Source organism: Mastomys coucha, unplaced genomic scaffold (genome assembly GCF_008632895.1).
Source record: "Mastomys coucha isolate ucsf_1 unplaced genomic scaffold, UCSF_Mcou_1 pScaffold23, whole genome shotgun sequence".
Classification (NCBI taxonomy): Eukaryota; Metazoa; Chordata; class Mammalia; order Rodentia; family Muridae; genus Mastomys; species Mastomys coucha.
The window spans coordinates 114,258,488-114,269,209 of record NW_022196906.1 but is presented as its reverse complement, the minus strand read 5'-3'; the positions used below and the strand labels follow the sequence as shown (position 1 = coordinate 114,269,209).

Here is a 10,722-nt window from a genome sequence, read left to right as displayed (position 1 = left end):
CGGATAATGACTTTATACAATGGAATATTATTTAGGTGTTCAAAATAAAATTATGACGGAGCCAGAAAAGAAGGCATCCCTAGTGAGGGAACCTAGATCCAAAGGACAAATCCTGTATGTTTTCCCTTACATCTGGAGTCTCCCTTTTCCAGTGGAGACCAGTCGCAGATATCTTCTTGGTTAGGGCTGGAACCCTTGTCTGCTTCCCTCTCTCCGTGCTGGGGCCCATCTGTCTATAACCTGTGCGGGTCTTAGGCACGCTGCCACCGCCTCCATGAGCTTATCTCAGCCCTGTTGTGTTTGGAAGTCGCTGTTTCCGTGGAATCATCCTCACCTCTGGCTCTAACAATCTCCCCACCCCCTCTGAGCCTGGTGGGAGGGGTTTGATGGAGACAGCCCATTTGGGACTGAGCGTCCCAAAGTCTCTCCCTCTCCATGTTGTCCCAGGTGGGTCTCCGCGTCAGTTCCCATCGTGGATGTGGCTTGGGCTTTCTGGTCTTTGAGCTCGGCAGTATGGAATGAAGAGTCAATTTATTACTATGATCCTTAAGCAGAATGATAGTAGGTCACCGGCCTAGGGGAAACCTCCTCTCGGGTTCTTGGGCACTTCAGCTGTGTCAGGAATGGGTTTCTTCTCATGGAGCGGGCCTTAAAGGCAGTAAAAAAAAAAAAAGTGGTTGGTTACTCCCATAACGTCTGTGTCACTGCTGAGCCAGTATAGCTCCAAGGCTGGTCCGAGCAGGTGGCGGTTGGTTACTCCCGTAATGTCTGTGTCACCGCTGAGCCAGTATAGCCCCCAGGCTGGTTCGAGCCGGGTGGCAGCAATGAACACCTTTCTCCTTGGTAGTCTGCAGAGTGTCTTCGAGCACCGCCATGCTGCCTACTCTGTAGTGGTGAGGCTCCTACGGTGGGGCGCCAGCTCAACGTCTCTGTGTTCAATGCCGCAAATCAGTGGTATCTTAGCTACAGGGGCTACAGACAAGAGAGTCACAGGCAGGTTGTGAAAGGCAGCCAGTAGCCTTGGCAGGAGCGCATGATGTTTGGGGCTCTCCGTGGGACCCTTTGGCTAGTGACTCAATAAAATGTCCTTTTGGATCGAAGTTACCTCACTCGGGGTGCTCTCTTTTCTGGAGCCATTATAACTTTGTTTTTCTTAACAGCTGTATAATTCGTAAATGTACCACATTTTCATTTTCTGCCCACTGGCTTGGTCCACGAGTGTCACTGGCTTCTCCGCCACAGTCCAGAGCAGGCCCCCTGCCCAGGAGGAGTTGGCCAGCACAGAGTGAATTCAGTGACATTTGTGAAAGTTTTGTTTTGGTTGGTCTTTGGCTTATTGGTTTTGTTTTGTTTTGTTTTGTTTCCGAGACAGGGTTTTCCTGTAGCCCTGGCTGTCCTGGAACTCACTCTGAAGACTAGGCTGGCCTCGAACTCAGAAATCCGCCTGCCTCGAACTCAGAAATCCACCTGCCTCTGCCTCCCAAGTGCTGGGATTAAAGGCGTGCACCACCACCACCCGGCCGGCTTATTGGTTTTGATTTTCATTTTGTGAATTGTTTTTAGGAAAGAGAGACAAAGTTGGGTGGGTGGGGAGGTAAGGAGGAGTGGGCGGAAAGGAAGACATGATCAAAACATATTGTATAAAAAATTAAAGGTTGGGAAAGAATAAAATAAGCAAACGGGATAGAGACTCATTCCTCCTAAACTGTAAATGACAGGAGGCTCCAGCAGGGGGCAGCCTCTCCTCCCATCATCCCCTTCAGCTCTTGATAAATGCTGGGGATTTTGCCTGCTTATCACTGAGCAGGTCTCTTCAGGAGGACTACCTCTGCACTTCAGTGCCTGGAGGCCATTTTTCTGCTCACGCCCCCGGCCCATCTCAGCAGTTTCCGGCCTCATTTTAATTGCTTTGGCAGGCCATCATATTGGGTTGGGTTTGTTTTGTTTTATTTAGTTTGCAAGCCTGGATCCCTTATCTGTCTTTTGTTTTCCTAAGAATGATGTTTAATCTATTTCCCTCGTACATTTATTTCTTGTGACATACAGAGGGAGAAAAGTTCGATTTTTTTTTTTTTTTTTGTCTCAGGAAAACATTTTTATCTTATAATTCTAAGTGTGTCCTTTCCCAGACACCCTTGGGTTGAAACTCAATTACAATGTTCTCATCAAAGAGACGGCTTTATCTCTGAAAGGTATTAAAAGCAATACACTTCTGCCACCCACGCGCTTCCCAGCGTTAGGAAATGGCTGGGCATTGTTCTTTCCTTTAAACTAGAATTCCAAAACACTCAGTGCCCTGGACCTTGCTCCCCTCACTCATGAAGATTATTCAGTATTAACAACGTTTTCACTTGCTTCTCCAGACACCAAGTATTTTTCCCATCGGAGTGATTGCCAGTAATCTCGCCAGTTTTATTCATGAACTTGCAGGCAAAATCTTTATTCAGGTCTGAAGACAGTACGGACTACATTCATTGACTAACATTTAAGAGTAAATCAAAGGCACTGCATTTAATTTTTAATTATCTGATATGTTTGTAAATGCCCTGGGTTTCTTCTGTCCTGGCTCTAGGAAAAACCGTGAAGGCTCGAGTTCCAGCTAGCAGGCGTGTTGATATCCCCCAGATATAGACACCCGCAGGGTGCCGAAAGGCAACAAGGACACCACTTCCCTCCCAAAGGAGCGCGCATACAACGATGAACAATATCCAGGAGGAAACTTAAGGCCTGTACGTCACTGGCAAATGTTCAAACATGTGTCCTTCCCCAAAGGTGAACCAGCCTGGGGTTCTACGAGTGTTGAAGAGATGGCAGCCGTTTTACATCCTGCTATGATGCTACTTCTGCTGACTCCACTCTCTGCCTTCTTTCTCTCCTGCTGCCTTCCGTAGAAGACTTCAAGAACTGAGGCTGCAGCCATGACTCAATGGTGAAGAGCGCTGGCTGCCCTTCCAGGGGACGTGGGTTTGATTCCCAGCAACCACGTGGTCGCTCACAACCATCTGTAACTCCTGCTACAGGCCATCTAATGTCCTCTTCTGACCTCCATGGGCACTGCACACAAGTACGTGCCGGCAATCTCTCATGTGCATAAAGTAAAATAATCTTTAAAATTGTTAAAGAAGTGCATCATGACTAAATAAGACAGTATATTATCTGATGAGATAGCAACATGGCAGCCCACAGTAAACCTTGGACTTACGTCAGTGAGGAGGGAAATGACGTCAGTACGGTCTGTGCTGACTGGTTTTGTAGCTGGGCTAAACGTGGAAATGATTCCATTAACTCTATGGAAGTGTTCTTGGTTTTAATTAAGCACTAAATGATGTCCTATGGAGAACAGTTGGTTCCTATGTGTAAAGCACCTTTAAGAGAGAATGAGCAAGTGTCCTCCATTCCGCTGTCCTCAGAGCCCTCGCGCCCTAGCGCTCCTTCTAGGCACTCACATCCTACGCCATTGTTCCTGCGGTCCCAAGAGAGACACCCTCAGCCACAGGACACCTCATCCTCCACACCAGGTGCCTGCTTCTGGCCACACCCTAAATTCCCATTGCCTGCCTTAGGAATCCAGAGTCGCATGAACCCATGGCATGTTGTACTTCCTGGAAGAAAGTATTCAGACCCTCTGGATAGGAGCCATGGGCTGGGGTCTTAGGCACAATGGGCATCTATCCCAGACTATACAAGGAAATCCTAATACCACTGATAAAACTCACTCTGGCTCCTGGGGCAGGGGACTCAGGAAGGGCTTGACAGACCATGGAAAGAGAATAGAAGCTGCTCTTACAGAGTACCTCCAGGATGGCTGAAGAACCCAGTTCTCAGGGGACTCAGGAAGGACTTGACAGACCATGGAAAGAACAGAAGCTGCTCTTACAGAGTACCTCCAGGATGGCCGAAGAACCCAGTTCTCTCCAATCTGCTCATGTTCTTTCCCAGGAAATAAGCCACACCTCCCAGCCATGTCTGGGACCAAGCTAAGGCCCCACGATGCTTCCATCTGACCAGCTAGGCTTGTTGCTTTATCAGAACAATCAGATTTTGCATTTGTAAACAGTCGACTATTAAAAACAAATCTTTAGTATAGACCCCAAGAGCTAAGAGCTCAGGGCAGAGAGCTGGATGGTTCCATGGGCTAAGCACTTGCTGCTAAGTCAATGACCTGAGTTCAATGCCCAGGACTCACAGGGGAGAGGGAGTCAGCTCCTGCAAGTTGTCCTCTGACTGCTCCATGTGTGCGCATGCGTGTACACACACATACTAACACATATACTAACACAATACCCACACACAAACAGATACGCAAACATACTTATGCTCACATACATTCTCACATTCACATACATAAACACACACTCACACAAACACACTTACACATACAAACACATTCACAGTCTCACACACAAACACACTAACACACTCATACACATGAAAACACACACATGCTCATACAAACACTTACATGCTCACACAAACACATACTAACACAAACTCAACACACACACATAAACATGCTAACATTCACGCACAAACACACTTACACACATACACACACTTACTCACATACAAACACAGTAAGCAAATAAATGTTTTTAATATCTTTAAGGCTGAGCGCTAGAGCCTGGAGCAGGATGACCAGATGCCTTCTTGACTAATGATAAAGAGAATGAAGAGAGCAGCAGCCCATAGTGACGTCACGTGACGGCAGGAGGAGGAGGAGGGTCAGCATAGGGGAGGAACTGGCACAGTGGGGGGGAGAGGGTGGCGGGGGGGGGGGGGGGGGGGGGGGGGGGGGGGGGGATAAGAACAAAGTGTCAGTTTACATACATGAAAACATCACTAGGAAATTATTACTTTGTGTGCTAACTTTAAAAATAATTTTAAAAAGGAATAATAGTGGTCAAATGTAAAATAGAAACAAATACCATTTCTCAAATTAAAAAAAAAAATCTCATGTTGATGCAGGCAAGATATCTATGAGTAGGAGGCCAACCTTGTCTATACAGGGAATTCTGGTCTAACCAGGGCTACATAGTGAGACTCTGTCAATAAAAACATTTTTTAATCCTGTCAGATTTCTCCACTGAAGCTCCATAAACTGAATTTATCTTATATATCCTACATAGCTTTTCTTTGGTAGTGACACTATGTGTTAGATACACATTTTTTATTTTGTTTATTTTATGGGTATGAGTAGTTTGTCTACACGTATGTATGGGCGCCATGTCTGTACAGTGCTCTTGGAGGCCAGAAGGGGCCATCAGATGCTAAGGACATGGACTTATGGATGGTTGTGAGCCACCATAGAGGTGCTGGGAACTGAACCCAGGTCCTCTGGAAGAGAAGCCAGTGCTCTAACCACTAGGCAGTCTCTCTAGCTCATGACTTTGTGTATTAAACTCTGCTTGTATAGAGGCCCACAGGTGAGTAGCTATCTACGTGCCTTGCACCAGCCTGTGCATGTGGATGAAGGGAATGAACTGTGAGACGCGAGAGAGCAATGAACTATGTGAGATGTGAGAGAGCAATGAACTGTGTGAGATGCGAGAGAGCAATGAACTATGTGTGCGAGCCAGTGCGGCCATCTCTTCCTATTCATACTGTGAGTATCATCACAGTGGGAATATTTACATTATGGGAATTAGTAAATGCTACGAAGATTTCTACTTGGAGACCCCAACAACTCCAGGCACATGCCTCAGTTTCTCCCAAAATGTAAGATTAATTAACATCCAGAATAATGTCAGACATTGTGGCTTTGAATTACTACCAAAAAGTTTATGAAGAATAGCTTTTGGAGTTTTATGAAATTTCTCCAGTATTTACTGGGGAATGTTCCTAAGAACCAATATTAAGTAGAAAAACAGTATGTAATGATTACACCGCGATTCAGTGACGTATCCCAAGGCACATTATAATAGTGATCCACCAGCTCCAAGCAATCTCCAGATAGGTTTGATCCATCCCCAGGTTTTATTTCTACAACAAACAAAATTTAGTAGTTTCTGGTTATTCACATTAACGAGCTAATGTCCAACACTGCGCGTGGGTTAGCGCGCTCTGGGTTAATGCGCATGCTCTGTGACTCGGGGATGGCGTAGAGGGCAGAGACAAGTAAGCGCTCAGGATGGGCTTGGCTTTGCCAAAATGAAAAGAAGATGGAAAAGCATAGTTTCCTTAATAGGTTGGATGAGGCTAGCCTGGGAGTTTGTCTCACCAGTGGGCTACTGTGTGCTCCTATCCCGTTCCTATTCTTCTCAGCTCAGTTACTGTCAAGAAGGAAGCTCCGGGCCGCTCACTGGAACCTGGTCCTCAGAAAGGTTGTCACATATATATTCATTTAGCACCTGAGTTTCTGCATGTAGTTTTTGTGCAGTTAAATTCCCTTGCCTCTGTCTTGGTACTTCCACAGGGCCACAGTGTCCTCGGGAGAGGAAGCCAGGACCACTCGGCTGCCTTGGGACGATATTTGGCCTGCTTCTTCTTGTGGTCGTGCAACACTCTGAGCCATCTCTTGCTTCCTCCTGGCTGTCTTCCTCACTCCTGCTGCACACCTTGGACAGTTTCCACTGACATGGCCCCGACCCGTGCACTTGATCTGAACTTTGCTGGGTCTGGCTGTGAGGACGCAATGGTGGCCTCTGAGGTCTTTGAGCAACTGCCTGTGCTTGGCCACCTCGACTCCCACACAAGGCCATTGTGGTGTTCTTATCGTCCCTACACCGAGTTTCCCCCTACCATAATACTGTCTATTTTACATCCCTCCACATTCCCCAACATTCTGTTGTCCTGTCCTACCTACTGTTCCTTAAAGAAAATTCAAGAGCCGTATTTCAATTTATTCCCTTTTCTCCCGTGTCAGGAACCATCACAAGCCAGACTCTATAGCCCAGACCCAAAACTGATTCAAAACAAATATTTTTGGTGTTTAAGATTTATACAACTTTGGAAACATCCCAGGCTATTCACATTTCTCACTGACCCTCTCCAAACAAATGTATGACCGGCTAGTATCGTTAAGCCATGACTGTGTAGCTTTAGTCTGGATTATTTCCTCAAGACAGGAATTATTTCTTATACTTTTATTTCTGACAGGACAATTTCTAGTGTCTTTGTGTTCTGCTGTCATTTTAAAATTCTATTGCATTATAGAAAAGTATGAGATCTTGTGGCTTCTCCTTATTAAGCAATAACCAATATAGGATTGTGGGCTGTCAATATTTATGCATAGGACGTTATACTGGATTTACTACCCCATACTTGATTTTTATAGCCCTCGGTTTGCCTTCTAGATTTACCTGCTTGACATGGGTCTATCTGACAAATTGGCTTTTAACTGCTGTTAGGACTTTATTTGTGAATATCCTAAAATTGATTCTCTCATTCCCCGTGGACAGACATTTTGGCTAATTTTATTCTACCTTTCTTAACTACAAACCACTATCTTTTAAACAAATTTTGGCATTTCTCCTTTCTCTAAAAGGGCATAAGTTTTCTCCAGGATGGATGCCTAAAATTACAGTCGCTTGATTAGAGGTTTTAAGATACTTTGCCTTGATACTGTCCCCAGAGGACAGCTCAGTGGTGTCGTGACAATGTATAAATCCCCATCAGTAGCTGCTAGGATTTTTCTCACGTCGTTTTTATATCTGCCGTTTGGATGGTCGTGCACCATGACTTTGTTTTGCACATCCCAGAAGACACAAGGATCTTCAGACTGAAGAACCTGAGTTCTGGGCAAAATAAGCACAGATAGTTTATGCTTAGTGACATCCCAGCCGAAGTCCAGAATGCCAGTGACAAAGAGGAAAATCTTGTTAAAATAACGAAAGGTGCAAAGAATCTTACCGTGGAGGGTGGAGAAGATTGACAGAGATGTCTCGCTGGCGGTTATAGAGGGAGATAGTAGAATGGCATGGTCCAGGTGCTGAGGGGAGAGAGACCATCAGAACTACACAGGGCTGGTCAATCCCTGGTTCTCCTGGCGCTTGCACCTCTGCATTCCTGTTGGCCTCCTACATTCTTCAGAAGCAGGTCCCCACTCTCATGAAAAGGATGGGCATAACTGTGAAGGGAGGCAAATACCCGAGCTCCGTGACCTTTGGTCACACACTTGATCCCAAGGATAGGGAGGTCAGAGAGGGGCAAGACCCCAGGATTGGCAGATCCCTGAAACCAGCTCAACCCTGCTCCCTCCCCCACCTCGGGGATGTGGCTTGTTTGTTTCTGATTCATGTAGCTAGCTTCCTGAGAAAAAGCCTATTCTAAGATATAAACAAAAGAAGAGGTGCCAAATAGGACTCAGAAAATAAGAGAAAAATCGTGCGGTTTAAGCGGTTATGGATAAAAGTGGCAAATGGTTCCGAGGGTAAAGGTCCCTGCGATCACATGCCAGCCCGAGTTTGATATTGGGTCCCCTGTGGCTCCCAAAAGTTGTCCTCTGACCTATACACACTCACACATGCCACATACATGCGCGTGCACATAAGCATGCACAGACACAAGCATAGACACACACACATGAACACGACAAGTTCCAGCTAGGTACGTATTTTCAGTTTACTGGCTGGAGTTGTAGGAATGATGGTAGGTCAACCACTGTGAGAAGTAAAAGACAGGCAGCCACCAAAGGACAGTAGACCTCAACATTGCTTCTCAGGGGACGCCTCTGGTAGACCCACCCACCAGGAAATAGAGGGACTCAGCTTCTCTGTGTACATTCCCACCCCAAGCACAGAAACCACACAGACATCCACTCCCTTGCCTTGCACATGTACGCTCTGTTGATTGAGCTGAAAACAGTCCACTGAAGTCACAGAACTGCAGGACCGGGGAGTTTCTGGAAGGTTCTCTGAGTTCTTCACTGAATGACTCAACAGGCTGAGCTGTTGACATGGCACCACTGGTTAGTGCCTGATGTGGGGAAAAGCTTGGATCTGCCACTCTTGAAGTCACGTTTACTTCCCAGAGCATCCCAGCTGCCTCCAGATAGTCCTGTAAAAGCTAGCTACCATCTGGGCACACTCAACCTTTGATTGTAAGTTCTTTCTTGGTCTACACAACATCTCTGTGGGATGGGCAAGGCAGGTATCATCAGTTTGCTTCTGCCACAGACATGCCTACAGCCCAATCTGATCTAGATATCCCCTCATTGAGACTCTCCTGTCAAGCTGACAATCATAGATAAATTTAAATTATCATTTTATCAACCAATATCGGCACCATTGACCAGTGACACAGAAATGAGTCGACTTGGGTCTGAACTTGAGGATCAATGCTTCTGCTTTTTTTTCTTTTCAATATCCTATGATGGTGTTTAGCACTCTAGGTTCCATGACAGATGGCTTCCCATAAACTATGAATGGAAAGCAGAAATCAGTTCACCCCTAAAGGGCTTTAAATCAGGGACTGGCATCTTGAGAGAAAATGAATTGCATATTTATTAATAATATATTTATGAATATATATTTACGCAAACATGGCTTTGCTTTTACTCATTTGCAAGTATTGCTCTAGGCTAAACAAGCTAGCTACTACCTTCCCTGCATGTGACAGTCACTCTGTGAGACTCTCCTAGAGTGTCCTTGTTCCCCTGGGGGCTTAAGCCATCCACAGCTGCCTTAGCCACCCCAGAAGCATTGTGGGAGGATAAACATATAGGAAAGGTGTCTTTCATTTTCATAGAGACCTAAGTTTGGCCAGTCAGAATTGGGGGTGGGAGGGGCAATGAAGTGAACAACTGGATATATAGCCTCCTTTCTGTCCCCAGAACCTACAGGGAGAAGGAGACTGAATCCCTCTAGTTCTCCTCTGACCTCCACAAGTACACACAGCATGTGCACACACTGCAAATAAACAAACCATTTTTAAAAAGAAAATACAAATTCATTCAAATACCGGGGGCAGGGATCAGTGCACTTCACAGAGGTGATCTGGAGTGACTTCTTTGGAACCTTCCCCTCTGCCTTCATCCATCCTGTGTTCGCTACCACCCCAGCGTGAACCGGCTGCCTTGTGTCCTACGTAAGGTAAACAGGAAATGGTGGCTTCAGGCAAGAGCTACCCCACACCTCAACACGGAACGTGAAAATTCACTGTAATCTACGATTCTCCCTCCTCCTTCTCCATCCAGTGAGAAGCCCCCTCAAGTCATGGATGTGGCTCCCTCAGTTTTGTCCCCAAGCTCCCTGCCCGCCTCCAAGGCTCTTAGCTCCATCAGCTAATTGCCCTGTGCCTCTTCATCAGATACCCTGCCATCTCTGTCTCAAGAGCTTTGCAGTGCACTCAAAAGCTCCTGAGTTAATAACTCGAGCCAGGACCCATCCTCTGCTTCCTTGGAGGCCAGGTTAAGCTGAAAGTGTAATATTTCATTCCTGGATTCCCGCTCCTCACTTCCATTTCCTGCCAAGGTCACCAGTGATTCCCTGCAGTCGATGCCTCTGAGTCCATACTTTTGAAAATTATTTTAAAAACTGTCTTAGTCAGGGTTTCTATTCCTGCACAAACATCATGACCATGAAGCAAGTTGGGGAGGAAAGGGTTTATTCAGCTTACACTTCCACATGGCTGTTGATCACCAGAGGAAGTCAGGACTGGAACTCAAACAGGTCAGGAAGCAGGAGCTGATGCAGAGGCCATGGAGAGATGTTCCTGGCTGGCTTGCTTCTCCTGGCTTGCTCAGCCTGCTCTCTTACAGAGCCCAAGACCTCCAGCCCAGGGATG

At 46.2% G+C, this 10,722-nt stretch overlaps 1 protein-coding gene across 1 annotated transcript in view; it reads right to left on the bottom strand.

Moving 5' to 3' along the window:
• Nucleotides 1-5,792: 5,792 nt before the first annotated feature.
• Nucleotides 5,793-10,722, bottom strand: part of Mobp (myelin associated oligodendrocyte basic protein) — a 33,391-nt gene continuing 28,461 nt past the window's right edge. Inside the window, exons 6-7 of the transcript XR_004111526.1 lie at nucleotides 7,849-7,927; nucleotides 5,793-7,733 (exon numbers count right to left, since the gene is read on the bottom strand). The gene's annotated coding sequence lies outside the window, so the exon portion shown is untranslated. The remainder of the gene's footprint in view (nucleotides 7,734-7,848; nucleotides 7,928-10,722) is intronic.